We start from the raw sequence: 7139 nt of genomic DNA, 5'->3' as shown, positions 1-7139 counted from the left end.
CACCATCCCCTGCCGGAGCCTCGTGGAGCTTTAGGTATTTTCGCTCAATAAACACTCACAACGCCTGGTCTGGGAATCGAAACCGCGAGTCCGCTGCCCTAACCACTGGGCCATTGCGCCTCCACAAAGAAGGAATACGAAACAAGGTGTATTAGACAGACGCTCATGAAAAATGGAAGAGTCTTTGACGTTTTGAGTCGACGCTCTTCGACGGAAAGGAATAAGGAACGAAAACATACGGAGGGAGGAAAAATTTGAACTTTTTTTTTTTACTTGTTTCTGTCATCAGACTACGGCCATGCTGGGGCACCGCCTTGAATTTTAGTCGAAGAATCGACCTACTTTTGTCTTAAGCCTGGTAGTTATTCTATTGAAATCTTATTGCCGAACCGCTAAGTTACTGGGACGTAAACACACTTACACCAGTTGTCAAGTAGTGGTGTGGGAGGGGGCCAGTCGATTAGATTGATCCATGGAAGACTCGGCTACCACAGATTATATTTCACCACCTCATCCCACGTCTTTCTGGGTCTACCTTCTCTATAGATTCACTCCACAGTTAGAAATTGGCTCTTTTTTTATGCAGCTCTCCTCCTCAGGCATCATGCTGTACCAAATCACCAACATCTGCCCCCAGTCATTTCATTCATGTTCCTAATGTGTTGTACACACAGGAGACCAATGAAATAATATTCCTTGATGTGGAGTATTACTGTTGTTATATACCCTGGGGAGTTACATTGCAGTTACTGAAATAATACTGTTGTTTTACACACATACACCCACTTAGGTCTAAGGTTTGTCACAAGGCCCAGGACTCCTAAGGCCAGAACTTAACTCGGTTTCCATGGCATAAAAGTGACAGAGGTTACAACTCTCTACCCCGAGTGGGATGCCAATCCATCACAGGGTTAACTTCCCAGATATTGCTGGAAGTCATTTACGGTTGAATGGACTGCAGCAACATGAAGTTAAGTGTTTTGCTCAAGAACACAATTCACTGCCCTGTACAGGATTTGAAACCACAATCTTATGATAGTGAGTGCAACACCCTAACCACTAGGCTATGCACCTTCACTATCCAAAAGGCCACTCTGATTGATTGGTGATGGCTCACCTACGAACATACTACAACATCTCTGTTCTCTCTCTCTGTCTCTCTGTTCTCTCTCTGTGTCTCTCTGTTCTCTCTCTCTCTCTCTCTCTGTCCTCTCCCTCTCTCTCTGTTCTCTCTGTCTCTCTCTCTCTCTGTTCTCTCTCTCTGTCTCTCTGTTCTCTCTCTCTGTCTCTCTGTTCTCTCTCTCTCTCTGTCTCTCTGTTCTCTCTCTGTCTGTCTCTCTCTCTCGCTGTTACCACATCCTCAGATTGAAGCTAGTTTGCTACGTACCTCTCCCATTGATCCCTGAATTGACAACCCTTTCTGGTTCTCCTCTTCTCGTCACTTTTAAAACAAAACTGAACATTGTGTGTACAACTAATAAAGATGTAGAAACTTAATTGAAGTGAAGCTGTTTTAAGTCTTAGGACATGTAGTGATCTCATTTAAAGAAGAAAGAATTTATAGAGGAATATTTGACTGCTATATTTAGCATGTCAACTCTCCCCTTGCTCTCTAAATGGGATCACAACACGACCTAAGATTTAGACCAGCTTGATTTCAATAAAGATACTATATCCCATGATAGTTTGTTATTTAAGCACAAGGCCAGCAATGTTGAGGGGTGTGGAGTTAGTCAGTGCCATCTGCTCCAGTCCTTAACTAGTACTACATTTTATTGACCCCGGAAGCATGAAAAGCAAAGTTGATTCCAGCAGAATTTGCACTCAGAATGTAATGAGTTGGAAGAAATACCACAAGACATTTTGTTTGGTGCTGTAATGATCCTACTACTCCCTCTCTCTGGTTTTGCCACAACATCCTCTGCTCCTCTAGACTAGTTATCTACATATACTCTCCAAAAGAGGTAATATTTACCTCCACTTAAACATGGATGTTCTGTTAGAATAAACTACACCATGGTAGATACAATGAGAGAAACTTTCATATTGGCTTTTGGTGCAAAAGGCATTCTTGTTTATATCACTAGTGGGGAGATAAATCCCTGCCATCTCCAACACTGAGACCATCAGATCATGTGATTTTGACCTTCCTTCGGTTTTGTCAATGTTGGATGCTCAACCGTTTGAGATGGCAGTGATTTATCTCCCCACCAGTGATATATAGAAAAACAGTGCCAAAACAGGCACTGCTACCTCAGTACACTTTATTCTAACAGAACATCTATGTTTACGTGGCATAAAATATTCCCTCTTGGTATTAATACTGCCACTGTCACTAATGTATACATTTATTAAGAAGCTCACTGGCTAATCACAAAACCAGTGCCTGTTCTGGTACTGTTTTTCTATATATTATTGGTGAGGAGATGAGTCACTATTATCTCTAGTGGTTGAGTGTCCATCATTAGCAAGACCAAGGAAGGTCAGAATCACATGATCTGGTGGTCTAGGCACTGGAGACGGCAGAGATTTATGTCCCTGCTAGTGATATGCCTATATGAGAGTGAAAAGCCTATATGAGAGGTTCTCTCGTGGTATCTACCGCAGTATAGTTTGTTCTAACAGAACATCCACGTTTAAGAGGGGATAAATATTACCTCTCAGTATTTATACTGACTCTGTTACTAATATATACTCTCCAACAAGTCCACTTGGCACCAACCCCACCCATCTCTCTTCTCTTCACTCTTAAAATTCTCTTCACCTCTCAAAATTCCACCCTTGACAATTCATCCAATCTTTCTGTCCCTTTAACTTTGTCTGTGATGTTTGTTTTTTTTTTCTGTGCTAACATTGATCAACCACATTGATGACACCACATTTGGAGGCCTACAGAGGTCATGGGTACTTTCTCATCTCTTCTTTTTAGAAGTGTAGATCAGGTTAATGTATTCTGAGGAGTTAAAAGAAATCCAGTATTTTTGCTCAAATTAATGAAAATGTGACTCTGGAAACTCTCCTTTCTTTTTAATTATTTTTGTTTCCTCTTTGTTGTTGTTAAGACACTTTCTAGTTGTTATTTTTTTCTTTCAGAATTTTGAGAAAAATTCGATTGGAACAGAAGGTTTGGCAACTTCCAAGGTTGCTTCACATGAACTTTCAAGTGGCAAGGGTGTACGGAAAAGAAACAAAAAAAATCGATGAACAATGGTGACACACATATACACATGTATGTGTGTATGTATATATATATATATATATATATATATATATATATATACAGGTATGTATATATTATCAGCTATATGTTTTAGCTATACTTTGTTTTTTTTTTAACAAAAATCAACACAAATTCGTTATATTTCTGACATTAGGTTTGTATGGGTGTGTGTGTGTATTCAAACCTTCATTTTAATCAAATAAATGATGAAGGGAAAGCTCAGTATATACTATAGAGTATCGTTACTATTATTATAGCCGGGCTCCAGCCTGGGGTGCACCAACAAAGTTGACCTGCCACACTTGTTGGGTCCAACATCAAAATACTTCAAGGTCCCGAATACATTCCAGGCCAGAGCCTGCAATCAAGCTGTTGATGTAAGAGTGACAACGTTTTCCTCTTCTTACATCACCACGAAGTCTGTTCTACAAGACTAGTTTGGATGCTTCCAGTTCCATCATCCATGGAAACAGCAGGGAGGAACATGTCCAAAAGTGGTGTCAACTGAAGTGTTGATGCCACTCCCCTTGTAATCATTGAAGATGAAGAGATTCAACCTGTTTTCAACAATCTCACATATAAACCGGACTCTGATTTGGAAGAATTTCAGAGTGCTAGGAATAGACCGAAGGAGGGAAAAGCTGCTGGCTCTGATGGAATTTGAGCTTCATGCCACTGATCAGCAGAGGAGAAAGGTGGTCTTGCCTGACAATGAAGGTTGGGTGAAACTCAAAGTTGCAGCAAAGGAATTCAATATATCCTCATCCCACCCCCATCGTCGTTTAATGTCCACTTTCCCCTTTGGCACGAGTTGGATGGTTCGACAGGAACTGGCAAGGCTAGGTAAGGCCAAGGGCCTTAACAGGTTCCATAGTCTGTTTTGGTTTGGTTTCTACTGCCAGATGCCCTTCCAAATGCCAACCACTCCACAGTGTGTACTGGGTGCTTTTAACATGGCACCATCACAGGTGCTTTTTACATGACACCTTGGTTTTAGGATTTTAATTCTGTTGTGGTGGGCGGGTCTTCTCAAGTACAGCAATGCACTACATATCTCAGTCCCCTGTCATCTCCCTCATGAGGCTCAGCGTTTTGAGATCGGCCTTCACAACAAAACACCAGAAGTCTCGATCCCTTGACATCTCCTCAGTGAGATGTCAACTTCTGAAGATCATCTGACATACAACAATCTGTGTTCAGCAACCAGTCCATGCTCCACTGCTCATCAGGCCAAGAAGGCAAACTGTTAAACTATTGGTTGCTCTCTGACAGGTTTATAGTCAAGCCTAGGCAGTGCAGACTTCCAGTGTTGTTAACCCCCCTGGACCATATCCCTGTATACTGCTGTTGGGGTGGAGATGACTATCTGCAAGTGCAAGCCCCATGAGTCAGAGTGGCTGTTCCAGTGCACTTGCCATTCTCCAGCGCATTTTGTCTGCTGCATGTAGTTGCCTGAATTACAGGAAATTGCGTGTTCCACTCCTTTACTCCTTTACCAAATTTTAAGAACGCAGGTTGACGAAGAATCAGTTTGAGATGCAGTCACACTGACTGCACAGCAGCTACAACCTCTAGACTGCTGGGTAATTAGAATATATCAGATACTGATTAGAACATATCAGACACGTTCATTTATTATAGCAAGAAATTTTATGTAAGGGGAGATAATTTTCCCTACTGAACCTTTACATATAAGTCTTCCTCAGCTGTCATTTGCTTATGATAATTTTAACTCCTTCACTGTCATTTGTCGTGACACCTCTTATTTTACTAGTTTTAGTCATTGGACCTTGACCATGCCAGGGTCCAATGACTTCAAGGAGTTTTGTTGAGTCCATATTTCATCAATTTCACGAACAAAGTAGACATTAATCTAAGGGGAGATTACTTCATCGGATCATGTGAATTCGCTGGCATGGGTTAGATGGCTTCTTGATTGGAGCTGGTAGGCTGACAAGCTGCTCTAAACTCCAGTCTGTTTTGGCTTGGTTTCTACAGCTGGATGCCCTTCTTAATGCCAGCCGCTCCAAGAGTATAATGGGTGTCTTTTATGTATGACCAGCACCAGTGCCTTTCACATGTCACCAGCACTGATGCCATTTACATGTCGTCAGCAGGGGTGCCATTTATGTGTCACCAGCACGGGTGCCTTTTGTGTGCCTTCTATTATTTGAGAGTAATGGAAGGGAGATAGATAATCAGGACCAGGGGCCTTGTTGGCATTTAAGCAACTATACACTTGGCATTTAAGTGCATATGTGGAGTGGAAATGGTTAGTTTTGGTGGTGATTTACCAGTATGTGTGCAGTATAGAGTTGGGTGCGAAGTGAGGAGCAAACATTAGGGCTTTCTCTGTGGGAATACTCCTTAGAGACTCATCATAGTTGAGAATTGGCGGGAGGAAGGATTTTATAGTTATTAGAGTTCCTTTTAGTAAAGGAACAAAAGAATTGATGTTAGTTTGGTAAATGGGATTGCTGGCAATTTGTGATTAAAAAAGACACCTTTCACATTTTCTTGATAATTATAAATTTGTTTGTTAATTTATTTATTTATCTTCTTAGAATCTATTGATTGTACTTTTTTAATATTTGTCTTTTTCTTTCTGTTTTTCTTTTTTTATACATATTTAGACTCCAAGTTTCTGACTCTCCACATCTGAAAGTTATGTTTCCCACAAACAACAGCTGTTCTGAAGGATCTCAGTGTTAACAACTGAAGAATTTCACACAAATTTCTCATTTATCTTTCAATTTATTCAATAATTCTCTTTCATTTTCATGTAACTGTCATTCATTTATATCTGCAATTTAAAATTGTTATTTTACACGGTCATCTTGTTATATAATTAATCATTTTAGTTTTCTTTCTTTCTGAATTGATAATTGCATTTTCATGGAAATGGTTTTTATTTAACCATTTATTACAAAGAAAACAAACAAAACAAAACATTTTATAAAGAATGAGAAAGCTTTTAATTTTTCCACACTTCACTATACTGTTTTATATGCTTGCAAAAAAAGTTTTTCAAAAAATGAATTTAATAATAAAATATTTTATTTAACACAAAGACTTGCTTTTATATCATTTCACATAGGAAATGATAGTCAGTCATTGATTTTTATCCATGTTTAGAATAATTGCAAAATGCCATGATTTTGTGTACTATGAAGGGAAATGAGTCATGGACAAGGCTCTTTTTCCAAAAAACAATTTTCTGCCTAAAATGTCAAAATTCTTATGATTTACACAAATTTATCTCATTTTACAACTATTATTGCTGTATTTGATGGCATAAAAGCTGCACATCCATATTAGATATATCCCAATTTTAGCAGCACATATTTGTGAAAAATGGTTTTTAGTGCATCAAAGCATAGAGTGGGTTTTTTTTTTCTTCGGCATGGACCATCACTGGGTTTCTTGGATTTTTAATCTTTTACTTGTTTCAGTCATTGGACTGCAATCATGCTGGGAAGAGTTTTAGTTGAACAAATCAACTCCAGTACTTTTATTTTCAATATTCTATCAGTACCTTTTGCCAAACCACTAAGTTACAGACATAAACAAACCAACAATGGTTGTCAAATGACTCTCACTCAGAGTAAAAGGCAGACTGTATGACGCATGCGTACGAACAGCCATGCTACATGGCAGTGAAACATGGGCTGTAACTGCTGAGGACATACGTAAGCTCGCAAGGAATGAAGCCAGTATGCTCCGTTGGATGTGTAATGTCAATGTGAATACCCATCAGAGTGTAAGTATCTTGAGAGAAAAGCTGAACATTAGAAGCATCAGTTGTGGCGTGCAAGAGAGACGATTGCGCTGGTATGGACATGTGGTGAGAATGGATGAGGATAGCTGCGTGAAAAAGTGCCACACCCTAACAGTTGAGGGAACCCGTGGAAGAGGTAGG

This window comes from Octopus bimaculoides, chromosome 24 (genome assembly GCF_001194135.2).
Source record: "Octopus bimaculoides isolate UCB-OBI-ISO-001 chromosome 24, ASM119413v2, whole genome shotgun sequence".
NCBI classification, from domain to species: Eukaryota; Metazoa; Mollusca; class Cephalopoda; order Octopoda; family Octopodidae; genus Octopus; species Octopus bimaculoides.
Note: the sequence above shows the minus strand (reverse complement) of the source record.